Raw genomic sequence first — 14344 nt, 5'->3', positions numbered from 1 at the left:
ATTTATTTTCTTCTCCCCAATTCTAAGATATCTGTAAAATGTCTAAAAACAACTTGTTTCTAGCCAATGCGCAGCTAACTTAATACCAACAAAATGGCAAATAGCAGTTTTTTATATCACAATTTATGCCATGTCTTTGACACATACTTGTGCTACACAAACCACATAGTTAGTCACTAATGACAAAAAGTAATTTGTTGAAGCTTTGTGTATTTATGTGATGGTAGTACATGATCCCATCCCAGAACACAGGAAAAATATGTTTAATTTGGGAAGCATCCTATTTGTGATCTCGTAAGAGCCAAGAGATCTCAGTATGCTCGGGAGTCACCATTTGCACTGTCAGTAGCTTCCCAGCAGGACCAGTGTAACAGTAGCAGCTCTGTGCAGATTATTTCATACTGTTCTAGCTAACAGGGTGCTAGAGATCATCCAGAAAAGATCAGGTGAACATTACAAACACACGAGGAACCTCCGTGCAAGGACACCCAAACCAAATGCAGAGCATCAGTTCTGCTACATCAAAGGATTATTAGCTTTAACTCACAATGAACCCTCTGGGGGTTTATCTCTGCCCAGCTCTTCTCTACTGCACTGGGTTTCTTAGTTTAGCAACTCAGGAATTTAAAAAATTGATTATAGCTCTCTTAGAAAGTTGGGAAGACTGCAATAAGAAGAAGGAAGAGATAGGAGGACCAAAACAAGGGTCCAGATCTATAATTATTTAGTGTTCAGATCCTTTGGCACTTTAAGAAATCCGCTTTTTAAAGTAGAAGGGAAACAAAGTAAGGAGTTGATCCATGAAATTACAGTGACACAAAGTTTGGAGCTGACTGTTTCAGAAACGACCTGAAAACTGATACTTCTTCCTCTCAACAAGAGGCACAAATAGATACCCGCATACACCTAGAGGTAGGGCAGAGCTCTCCTCTGTCATCAGACTGTATTCCAACCTCAAAAAGCCTTGTGGAAAAGGATCACTTACATACTTGACAAGTGGAGATTACACTGTCCCTCTTGCATCACTTCTAACCTGGAAACACCTTGTTTCTACAGTTTCTGCCACAACGTTGACATTTGCACCCGGACCAATACCACTTCAAACTTTATGTTCATGTATTGTTTCCTCTCCTCACTCTCTTCTCAGAGTTTACCATTAAAAAGACAAGATCTCCAGAGGTCAAGATAGCGGGTTCAAAACAGACCATTCCAGACTTCTAGTTTGCAGCTTGCTTCCATATTCTTACAGTATCATCTTTTCTCATGTTTGTTCTGACAGAAAATTTAAAACCTTTGTTCAAGCTGGAGGTCACAGGGGAGGATAAAAATTACATTGATGGCATCAGCAAGCACACACCTTTCCAGCCAAATGCCCACAGGGAACATCATGCTAGATCAACTGACTTATCTTCCTGATTTGTGGCATGTGCCCAGTTGCTCCTGTCTGGATAGCTGGCTAAGAGGAGAACAGTACCATTCAGGAGAGATTCATGAACCACCTGAGAAGGAACACTGCAGGCCGTGATTGACTGATTCACGAAATCGATCTCTGCATCCAGTACATTTGTTACATGAATCTTGTCGAACTGTAATATTCCACATCAATACAGGCCATACTACTTACTAAAAATCAAGTACCAGATGATGTGCAGTAGATTCACATTACTCTAATGCAAATACCACATGTTGCAACCTGCATCTTGGTCTTTTTTTAATGTATACTTTTCATAATGCAGAATTTACAAACTGCACTTATCTACATATGCAGCTTTTGGCTTTAATTGTTTTGAACCTTACACAGATCAGCTCTTTCATGGCGAACAAACAGCAGCACAGTACCACCACCACTGTCAGTCAGCTGGGGCAGTCACCACAGCTAGTTATTTCCCCATGAACAATCTGAAACAAAATAGTTTAACTCAATATGATATCAAAGGACACATAAAATCATGTGATTCTGCAGTCTGCAACATCCATAAATCAAAAGTAAGTTAACAAACCTAGGAGGTTCTGCTGGCTTCCAGGCAGTGTGTCTAACCATCTCTCACAAAGGAAAGGTGTGCATTATCTGACATGACTCACAACTACCTTTAGTTAAACATATAAAAATTACTTTGTCAGCTTAAGGCACTACTAAACAAAGTCTTGTGTCTTGCTACAATAATTTGATACCTCATCACTCAAAGATGCTTGCTCAAGCCTTCTGCTAAAGCTTCTCAGCTCATCACCAGAAGAGTGCCCCAGCTTCTTCACTGTCCACACTGACACAATGTATTAAACAATCTGCTCAGAAGTCTACTGCCAATACTGAAAATACCAAAAAGAAACCATAAGAAAGAATGTGGTAGCAATATCTCCAGCTCCCACAAAGATTTACCAGTTTGTTCACACACTGACTTGTCAGTGTAGCGGCAAGTACTAAAACCTCTGCTGTACACACACAAGCTTACACACTGCATATCAAACAAGATTTTCCAAAACTTCTGTTACTCCTCCACACATTCAGCAGCAAATCTCAGCCCTGAAGACTAATTATCTGACTGCAGAAAACACAGCAAGTTTCATCATAAACACACACCAGCATTTTGTTTAGAAACATACCTGTAATATCTGTGTATCACTACTCTATGTTGCATAATCAAAGGTACAGGCAAATAATAAGGAATCTTTTATAAAAAAAACAAAATTTATAACAAATTTGTGCAAAAAAGTTAGGTTTTAATTGTCTTAAGTAGTAGATAATGATGAGTCTTCCCCAACAGCCCACTATTTTTGAAAGCAGTAACAATAAGTCTAATAGTCATGCCACAGAATTGCAAGCAATTTATTCTCCCTTCCCTTTGGTTTGGTGGTTGGTTTTTTTAAACCAGACAAAAGCCTCAGTCTACTCTCAGGGAATGCAGGAGCCCTAATATAGCCAAAACTAAACACAGTGTGTCAAAGTACAACAAGCAAAGGCAAGATTTGGAAAACCCATTTGGGAAGTTCACAATTGAGTTTAAGTGACCATCACAGTCACCGTCTGTCACAAAACTCTGACAGCTCTGGGAACAGAGTGGGTCAAACAGACCTATGTTAGTGTAAGTCATCATACTCTCACAAGAAAGGAGATCTGCCCATCTGACAAACTCCTGTGGACCTGAGGTAACTGAAGACACTGAGTCTAGAAGAGGAGTGTCCTTTGCACCTCCTCTGGAAATTATGAATGCTGATTTTCACTGTTACTGTATCATACAGCCAGTAGTGGATTCAGTCTCAGTGACAGCCTAAGTAGAACTAAAGATAGAAAGCATGAAGGAGGGAAAACTGCACGAAGAACTTTTACACACGTGTACTTGGCAACACACTTCTTCTGTGGGCTTATGAATCTGTGGTAAAGCAGCCAACTTACTGTCAGGCCTCCTGGAGCTGCAGGAAATGATTGAACAATTCCAACTCAGCTTTAGACAAAACAAGTGATACTAAAACTTATCCTCTGTCTTTTGCTATGTTAGTTATGGACAGTTTTTGGTGTCCTCATTTGAGCAAGATATTTGAATGTGCATGTATTATCAGCTTAAGAGAAGCAGCTTCAACCAACAAGGAGATACGCCATGTATAAAAACACTGCTATCAAGAATCTCATGTCTTCCACTCCAGGATCATTTGATGAGGGGATTTTTCCACTCACAGCATGCTGATGTGGCAAAACACATTCCAAGTGTCCAACTGCTTCCAGGTGCAGGAGCCCCTATAGTTACTGTACCACACAGAAGCAGTGGCAATAAGGCTTTGTGGTTGTTCATTCCCTGGTACCTGAAATTACTACTTTTAAGGAAGTATTTCCCATCTCTGAGGAAGAGGATAGTGATGTTGAGAGGATAGAGAGATCTCAGAAGCATTTGCAGCTGCTCTGCTTTATTGAAAATAAGCTTTTCTTTGTAATTACAGGGCTGGTTTTAAACAAGTTCATTAAATGTACAGGAGAACCCGCACAATCTGTTGCATGCTGCTACCAAAGCATAATTTCTCAAATTCAGACTTACATATGACATTTTCAATTCAGGGTGATACTTATGAAAGACAGTAACAGCTCTCAAGAGACTGAGCCAACAGACCAAGTTCCTCTTCCCTCATTCTCTCTCCTTCCCCTCCTGCACATGCCTGCCCATAGTCCTGTCTATCCCCCTTCTCTAAAGGCAGGCTTAAACACTGCTCAGCTGACTTAGCCAACCAGCATGGCAGACAATGGCCTTTTTGTTGTGCAAGAAGTGTTTTCCATCACTTTCATGAAACAAAATAAGCTAAACCAGGAAGCTTAACCAGGGCACTGAAGGAAGGAACACAAACCTTTGGGAGGATGGCACATCCTCAAACTCTGAAGTGCTCTGGAGGGTGGCTGCATGCTCTTCTTGTCAAGTCAGTATTACTGTTTAAAGGTTTATTTTAAAATCAAACAGGATGCTTCTCTGAGGAGCACTGTTGAATCACAGAATGGCTGAAGTTTGAAGCATCAAAGCCACTCTTAAAACAACTGACATATGTTAAGTATTCCAACAAACGAGGGGTAGAAGAGATACAGAAACACGATTCTGCAGCAATGAGGTAACAGCAAGATCAGCAGCACACCTCAAAGATGACTGCAATAGACAGCTGGGCTAAAAAGCCTCCAAGTCACACGGGCTAAATGCAAGGTTGAAAAGCTGAGCTGGCAGCAAAAGGAAGGTCCAATAGAGTACAAACAACCCAGGAAAAAACCAAGCAGAACAGAAAAATCCAGATGAAACATCCAAAGACAGATAATATTTGGGAGTATTCCCAAATATTTGGGAGGAAAAAGGGAAAAAAAAAACCGAAAAACACAAACACCATCACCAACACAGGCACACTGATATCAATTGAAAAAGGTGGTTACATAAAACACTTCAGAATTCAAGAACTGTCCATTTAACATTGGGAAGGAAATCTACTATAAGAATATATAATAAAAAGCATCCACTCAGTAACTTAGGAAATACTGAACTGGTAAAATGCTCTACATTAGACATGTGGTGGACATGAAAAAACATCCTGAAGCTTTCTGCTAGATGCACAGAAACGACCTATCAGCTCAAATGCTTGGATCCTGTTGTAGCTGTCTTGAAGGCTCAGGATTAAGAGCATACACAGGAGTGGCCAGTGATTTGTGCAGGCATCAACCTGCAAATTTAGTACCAATAAATAAAAAATTTCATTCTCTGCTCTTTAATTTTAAGGCGCAAAGGGCCAGAATCAGTAAAAAGCCTAGGTATTGTAATGGATCATCAAAAGCAGAAACTCTCCAGCAGGTCAGTGAAGAAAAGTTCCTCCAATCTTGCTTACGATGAAATAAGCAGAACTTCTGAAGACAAAGGGTCTTCGCAATGCACACAGATTTACACAAAGACATGTGAGAGAAAGACAACACATACAAATAGAATCCTTCATTAGAACAAGTATTTTTACAAAATGAGCCATGCCGAAGTAAATTAAAGCTTGCTGTACAGGTTATGGCAGAGTGAAGACCATACATGATGTAAGCAAAAGCACAGATATGCAAGAGGGAAGGGCTGTAGCATCCTACTGTTCTGACTACACCTGCCTTTGACTACTGCAGTTATTTCTACAAAGGTTTGGCTGTTGTTTTGTTTGAGGTCTTTGGAAGGAGATGGATTACTACAATCACCTTGAGCTGCAGAAGCACAAGGCAGGAAGACTGTGACAACAAGTAGCCTCAAAAGCAAAATATAAACTGGCAGTTGGAAAAATTAACAGTGCCTGAGGCAATTTGCAGAGGAAGGTGGTAATAAAGAACTGTGCTGCCCAGTCTGTCAGATTTAATGGCTTCTTCCAAATTCTACTGCAAAATCAGAACTTGCTTGGTTTCAAAACACACTACAATGTAGAAGTCAGAACTCACCACACAAGCTGTGTCAGTACCTGTGACACTACACTGTGCCACTTTAAATATCTGCACTCACTGTCTCAAACAGGCATACATACTGTAAGAGTAAGTAATATATTGGAAGCATTTCCTTTGAAAAGAAAAAACTAGTAGAATAAGAAAGCTTTACCTTAAATTGAACACAGCTGCAAGAAGTTAGTCTTACTTCTTAAAACTGAATTTAAAGAACACTAAAGCATTTTCCAACCACACCTTTAAGAAGAAAATTTTTCTTCTGACAGAAATATCAAAGAAAAATGAAAACTAGAATATACTCACTTGAAAATAAGCCAACTGATGCTAGTTTCCATGTTTAATCTTTACCATGGGGAGGGCGATGTGTTAATATACTCCCTTTAAACCATCATTCTAAGAAATATTAACTGATTTATTTAACCCTGGTATGAATCTGTTAACACCTATCTCCAAAGTAAAGTTTCAAATATGCAGAGGCATGAAAATCCATTAATCATTTACCAGTAGGGCCAGACAAACTTCTGCAGGACCAAATGAAAACAAGTCTTACCCAGACCCCAAACATGACTACTTTAAAGCAGGCTAGGAATAGAATGCAGGAACAGCATATAGCTATATATAATACAATGAGAGATAGGCATAATTATGTTTTTTAAAATGTAGTATATGTATATTCAAATGCTGGAGGTGGAAAGACTCAATTCATTAGACTACTCTAAAGCCCAGCTTAAACAACAGGTGTAGTTGCCAAGTCAGTATAAACAATTTAAAACAACTTAACTCCAGTGTCCAAAAAAAAAGCGTACACCAGAGAAAAGGTACACAACCTTCAGCATAAACACCAGGGAGTGGCCAGAATAAGTCCAAATAGTCAGCATCACCTTAAGCACTAATGCTGCATGGAAAATCGTTTTTTAAGTAAACGTCAAAGTCATCTCCTCTAATTCCACAAAAGTGGTAAATTTACAAAGACAAAACTAAGAACCAGACTGATCTGTAGACAACATCCTTAACAAGATACAAGTTGTGCACTATAATATGGATTATATGTACAAAGTGTAAATGTGCTTGCATTGATTCTGCATTTTGAAATTAAAAACTCTCCTTTACCAGAAAGCTCATAGTGTATATTGCAGCTTGTAAGTGCAAGACATAATTCCCAGTCATACCTTTGCAAGTGAAAAGAACAGTCAGCTTTTTCCAAGGGCTCAAAGCACAAGACACTGAGAAGAACAAGTATCATCTCTGGCTCTATACTTAGAGGTTTTCATTTTGGATCTGATCAGCAACCTAAAATCTTACTTGACAATTTCACTTTGTAACAATTTAAGGGTTTAGATGGTCTATATATTATATGTTTGTCCAGAACCTAAATGCAATATTGAATTGATTTCAGAAGCATTTCTCAACTATAAACTGTAAAATTTGAGCATACAAGAGTTTGCATAACATGTCACTGTACGTGATTAATTACTTCACCATATATGAAACACTATACAGACACCATCTGAGGCACAGGAACTCCACCCTAGTATGCTAGAAGGAGTTTTGAGTTGTCACCTATATCAGTAGTAAGGAATGTCCAGAAAATTTAGGGAGAAACAAGCTAAACTTAAGAATTTTCCCTGGATGGTTTCCATATTGCTTTTCTTCATTTCATGGCATTGAAACCAGCCTTGATTTTTACATGATAAAAGAAATCTGTGGAACTAATCCTAGAAACCTCTGTTTCCTTGCTTAACACCTCCAGGCGACAGAAAAGACAAAATGCTTCATTTGCATCCTTAAACATTAGAAACTTCGAATGAGCCTTTTCAGCTGCAAATGTTATTGCATCTACATTTCCAGAAGAGAAAGAAGGTTAAACAGCCTACTCAGGTTTATGTTAACTCATCTCTTTTTAGCACCATGAGGAGTACAAAGAGCAGAAAATGCAGAAGCTTAACAGCAGAACCTCTTTCTTCATTAAGTTGAATTAGATCCTGGCAATGGATATAGCTGCTGATTACATGAAGATAAAGAGAAGAAATCAGGTATGCACAAAGGAAATGCCAAACAGCAGTGTAATCTTAGTCTTCCCGATCATCCAGCTTCAGGAAGACCATTTCATTTTTCATGCAACATGAAATAGTTCCACCACTTGCATGACCACACAAGATTTTTGGTTGATGTAAAAGCAGTATTTGTTTAATCATTAATTCAAACTTAGTTGAAAATGCAATATGCCAGTGTTGCACAAAGCCAGTCTGAATATGCTAGCAAGGTAAGAAAGAGTCCTGACTTATTGATAAGTACTCCATCTTACCAATTAAAGAATACATTTGAACCGTAACTAGCCAAACTTATTAAACTACTTCATTTCAAAACACAATCAAGTACTATTTACCCTTTGAGTGTATTAGCTCTTTACTTTTTTGAAAATGAGGATTCAAGGTACATATTTTTATTTGTTTGGAGGGGGGAAGACACTTGGAATTACTGTATTGAATTCAGCAGAGAAAGTTAAAAGCATTTTATTTTCTAGGCCATTTGGCTTTCAGTCTGGAAAAAGCCTTCAGCTTGGCAGAAAATGCTTAATAAGACGTTTAACAAAAAATATACATTAGTCTAAATTAAAGCCAGGCAGTCCTGGAGAAAAAACAGGACAATGATGAGAGAGAAAAACAGGGGAGCATCATTTTAGCCAAAGCAATACCTCACATTATCAAGGATCCAAGTTTATGGCATATACAAAATTTTCTGGATGAAACTGAAAGTTCAGTATGGAAGACAAATAAAAAAACAAATAGTTTAAAAACTCCAATGTTAGAGCAAATTAAGAAAATGCATGGACATAAGGCATACTCTTAATACAGTCATACTATTTCTCCTGTCCTAAGCAGCATGTGAAGTTTTGCAAATTAATAGAGAACACAAACATATGGCTTGATCAGTAAGTGCACTTCACAATACCATAGCTTGTGTTTTCCAAAGGGAAGGCCAAAATAATAAACAAAACATGAGAATATATTTAGAAGTCAATGAGTAATGAAAAATTAGCACTGTTACTGAGATGTTACATTGAGCTTGCAGTCAAAGGGTATTAATTGTATGCCTGTGTGTTGAAAAAAATCTGTCTGGTATTTTTCCAGACATTTTAAGATGCTTTTGAAGTTAGGTGACTATAATTATATTTATACTGCACATTCAGATACCAAATGAAAACTTATGATGACTGTCCAAGCTCACACAACCCTGAATTTACTAATGCTTTAAGCGTAAGGAACCCTGGTGTTGACAGCCAGGAAGGTAAGTGACCCTAGAATTATCTTCCTAATAATCATCTTCGCTAATAACAACATTGAAAAAGTGTCATTTCTCAGACATTGCAACAGACAAAGACACTGAATAAGCAAAATTCTTGATAAAAATATCACTGTGAAAAGCTCATTGCCCCAAACAAATTAAAATATGGATAACGCCATTCTGACCTACAGTGCCCTTTTCTCAGTCAGTCAGTGGACTTTAAAATTCTCTCCATTGTCCTCACAAGGTTACCAATTTACTTCCTATCAAACAGCTGCAATTGCAGATATTTAGACAAGTATTACTGTGTCAATAGAAAAAATCATCATCCAACATTTGATAAAGATTGTTTTGAAGACCTTCAGAGATTTTATAAAGACTCCCTAAACTACACTAGAAGATGTAGCTCAAACCATCAAGTTCATTTCAAAAAGGTGGAAGCATCTACAACTTGTTATTAAACTGGAACTATTTTGCCACCAGAACAAAGCTGTTAAACAGCATTAAATTTAATTTCTGACACTTTAAAACAACATTAAATGATCAATGGGTATATTTAGGAAAAAATATGTATCACTTTGTCAGTTACATTAATAACAATTATTTAAGAACCAAAAAAGTAGTAAATATCAGCAACAAAACGTGCATTGGCACACATTTGTTTGTGGTTTTGTTTGTCATCACCACACCAAAGCAGGTTTAATTCACTGAACCAACAGACTGTCTTTCACCAAAGCCAAGATATATTGACCCTGCAATTACTATAAAACACAAAACACCACACAAGTAAGGGAAGGATAGAACTGGCGCAACAGCTGCTCAAGCATTAAGCCATTATAAAACCCAAGGATGGGATGCTGTCCCCTAGGTCACTAACTGCAACAGAGTAGTGACCCAAAAAGTCAGTTCCCCCAGCACAAGGGCCCAGTTCCTCCTGACTCTCATGCCCTGAGCGGCAGCTTTGCAGACATCAGTCTGGGAACCATATGAGCCAAAAATATCTAAAGGGCCGGGGGGTGCTTAGAGGGACTGTCCCCAGAACGGTTAATGGCAGTAGGATCAACTGTCAACAAAGAAGTTGTCACCAGACATTTAACAGGGTACATGGAGGAAAGCATGCAGGAAAGGTAGAGAGGGGCTGACTGAAAACTTTATTTGTGACTAGAGATGCCTGTGGCAGTCACCAGTAGGGCAAAGAGTTACAGAGGTACTGTCACTGTTATGGCGATGAGACATGTCACATGTTAGCTGGAATCTAGAAAGGTAAGAAATACTGGAAGATGTTGATCAAACACAGGAATTCATAGCTGAGAGAGGCTGTGGAATCTCCATCCTTAGAGACATCCCAAACTCAACTGGATAGAAACCTAAGCAAGTCATTCTAGGTGATGCCACTTCAAGAAGGACTTAGTCTCCCAAGCTCCCTTCTAAACTCATTTACTCCACAGGGCTAGGTGGAGAATATCATGATGATCATGATCTCTGGACAGGGACAGCAACCAAAACTAGAGAGAGCCTCACAAAATCCTTGTCACAAAACAGACAAGACCTGCCTACTTTGAGATAAAGGGATATGTATCTGCCTACTGAATTTCACAACAGTCATTTCTTTAAGAGAAAGTAGGAGCCTTGTCATACTGATCTTTCTTCTCTGATGACTGGTGGTACTGATGTCTCTAGTCATTTTTTTCTACATCTGTACTAAAATATGCTGTTCCTTTAGCTTCACAGACAAGCAATAGCCATTAGATCAATGAAATAATTGTTTAAAAAAAAAATCCAAAAGGTTTCCATCTCTGAAAGGCAAGCTTATCCAACTGTCTTAGGTCAACACAGGATACAGCACGGTGCTAGGAAAACACAGCTGAGGGGCAAGCAGGGACAAGAGGAAACTCCCTACACGAGCACAGGCATAGAAGAAGTTGGGAGAAGCAGCTACAATCTGAGAGAAGATGGTAAGGGAGCATTCTGTGGCACCCTCTCATCAGCTGAACAAGCACTAGTGTACGTATGGGATAATGTCAGGCAACAGTTACAGCAAAGATACCATTCCACGGAATTCCATGAAGCACACTGCCTTGTCTCCTTCGCTGCTTCCTTGTAAAAAGATGTATGTAGTATTACTAATAGAAGGTGTTCTTATTCAAATCTTACACACAGTTCCTTGGAGAAAACTGTGGATTAATTACAGTAATGTCACGAGTATAAGGCGTACTGGATTATAAGGCGCACCTCCGGGAGTCAGCAAATTTCGCAACTTTGTACATTATATAAGGCGCACCGGACTACAAGGTGCAGGTATATTTTGCAGCGAGGAGCTGCACCATGTGGAACAAAGTAACAGATTACTGGTAGGTGCTCAATTTGCAAACATTTTTCACAGATTGGTGTAGCCTTTAAACGCAGCCCCAGGCACCCTCCCGGGGGCCACCAGCTCCCTGCCTCCCCGCCCAACTCCTGCCGGGCTGGGGCTGCCCACTCCCACCCCCCCTCACGACTTGGCACTCCCACAGTGCCACCCTCCCTCGCAACTTCCACTTCCGGTTTGGAAAATTTCGCAACTTTGTACATTATATAAGACGCACCATACTATAAGGCGTACTTCTGGGTTCGGGCCAAAATTTTAGTCAAAAGGGTGCGCCTTACAGTCGTGAAATTACTGTACCCTGTAAAGAAAGATAACTAGCTCTTACAGCTGCCCACCAAGAGAGGCCCAACACACAACATTTAAGTACAGTAATTTCACGATTATAAGCCACACCATTTTGACTAAAACTTTGCTCCCAAACCAGAAGTGCGGCTTACACTCAGGAGCAGCCAATATATGAACAAATTCTGGAAATTCCCCAACCTGGAAGTCCGAGCCCGCAGCAGCCTCCAGCCGAGCCGGAGCCCGCCCGGCCCCGGGCGGCGGGGCAGTGGCCAAGCACGCCGCTCTCCCTCTTCCTGGCGGCAGTAGCCAGGGACACTGCTCCCCTGCTTCCCGGTGGCAGCGCAAGCAGGGCCGGGGCCGCTCCCTGGCAGCCGCTCCAAGCAGGGCTGAGTCAGTAAATCCCGTGATCCCACGACTTTGTTACTAATTGGCAACTTTGTTAAAGTTGCACGCAGATCCTAGCTGCGAATAAAAGTGCATCTAATAATCCAGTGCGGTTTATATATGGACAAAGACCTAAACGTTGCCGACACTCAGAGTTGCAGCTTATAATCAGGTGCGGCTTGTAAGCGTGAAATTACTGTAAATGAAAAATTAATAGATTTTTTTCCTCTTTGGAAATCATTCTCAGAAAATATTCTTTTTTTTCCTATATGTTTTAACAGTCAGTGTATGTAGGTCTCCCTCTAGTTTCTATTTTCGGTCTACTTATATGAAGTTCACATTAGATATTATGGGCAGAGATGTGTGATTATGTTGTCCTCTTAAATGTGGATGTTCAAATAAGATTAAGAAAAAATGTTACGTTTGGCTATAAAAGCACCTGAAATATAAAATTAGGAATATTTTTATTTTAAGTGATAGGACATGTATATTCATATATACAAATTTGGAGTTCTCCATCAAGCCCTGTTTTTACTCATGCAAATTCTTACATGAATGAAACGTGCAGATTTGGCCATTTAATTTTATTGTTATGCTGAAGGCAAAGAATTACTTGTCATAATAAACATCACTGAATACTATAAAAGTTTCAAATTATTTTCAAAGTATGCGTAAGTTATACTCTTTGGCTAGCATGAGGAAGTAAGAGTGGAATTTGGCACATTTAAACCTGTGGAACAAAATATGATGGACAGGCAATATCACATCATTCAAAATGCTACAGCTTTGGGACAACATCTCACTATCTCAGTGTCATAAATAAAACAAGTCAATAAATTGTTTCTATATGTAGCACTAGAGAATTTACAGGCACTTAAAATGAAGCAATCCATGAGATGCCCTTGTGGTCCTGCTCCTATGAACCACAACCATTTTAAGATCAGTGTAATGTATTATGACAAAAGTATCTACCATGTATTCCCGAATACCACCAACTCTGAATCTGAAACAAATTTTATCTGGTGACTAAGGGTGAAATAGCTTTTTGGAACAGACACAGTCGAGTTCCTCCTTCCCCTTTCCAACAGATGGGCCTGAGAGTTGGACAGTCTGGCTTCACTCATGCTATAAAGTAATTAGACAAACAAATCTGGACCCTGTAAATAAGCATGTGCTTGAAATAAAGCATGCTTAAACAGTTACAGGCCCTAAATTTTAAAATTTTAGCCTGTAGAGGGAATCAGCTTGTTAAATTAAGACAATCTTTCTGGAAAAGTTGGTATTTATTTCTTTTCAAAGGCAAGAGAGGAATGAAACTAGGGTAAAACTATCAGATTTTTATATGTTTCATTTTGATGCAAACTGATGTCTCAGACGTGCACAAGTTAGTAAATAAGACCACAGTACCCTGGAAAATTTTTCAACCTCAATAGTTCAGCTAAGTTACATAAAAATGATGAACTGCAACAAGTTGCAGAAGTCCAACCTCCAATTTATCTGCTGAGCTAGGACTACCCCAAAATTCTTAGTAAACTGGGTTTTGACTTGCAAATTCAATACTGAAAAGTATGTGCAACTACATGTTCCTCAAAGCTACAGAAAAAAAAATCCTTAAAGGTAGAATATAATCTGAAACATAACCAGTAAAAAAGCATCCATAAACATATATAAAAGGCTACGTTTTAGCTCCTGCACCAAAGGAGACAAGGAAACAAGAAGCAACCACAACTACATCACAGCACAAATGTATCCAGAGAACAAGCACAGCATGGCAGAGCAACTCTAACCCCAACACACTCTTAACCCTCGAAAGGCCGATTTTACAATCTCAAACTTCCTTCATCACCCTTGTGGTCACCTGCTAACAATTCATCAGGTAGCAGCAAGAGGCTTGTTCTAATGGACTCAGCCCAAGAAGAAATTTAGTTGTCAACAGTGAGAAGTGGTCTACCGTGGTAACAAAGTCAGAATGTAGTGCCATTCTGCCAGAAAAAGAAGTGGGGTCCTGACCTCCAGGCTTTTTAATTTTTTACACCTTGGCCACTGCATTGTGATAGCTTCTCTTTCCAGATTACTTCTAAGTTTGCTCTAGATGATTACATAAA

The 14344-nt window shown here is 39.3% G+C and overlaps 1 protein-coding gene across 1 annotated transcript in view; it reads right to left on the bottom strand.

The window, feature by feature from the left end:
* PCCA (propionyl-CoA carboxylase subunit alpha) overlaps window positions 1-14344 on the bottom strand; it is a 280797-nt gene that overhangs the window by 205662 nt on the left and 60791 nt on the right. The window lies entirely within an intron of this gene.

This window comes from Catharus ustulatus, chromosome 2 (genome assembly GCF_009819885.2).
Source record: "Catharus ustulatus isolate bCatUst1 chromosome 2, bCatUst1.pri.v2, whole genome shotgun sequence".
Classification (NCBI taxonomy): domain Eukaryota; kingdom Metazoa; phylum Chordata; class Aves; order Passeriformes; family Turdidae; genus Catharus; species Catharus ustulatus.
This window is presented reverse-complemented; position numbering and strand designations above follow the sequence as displayed.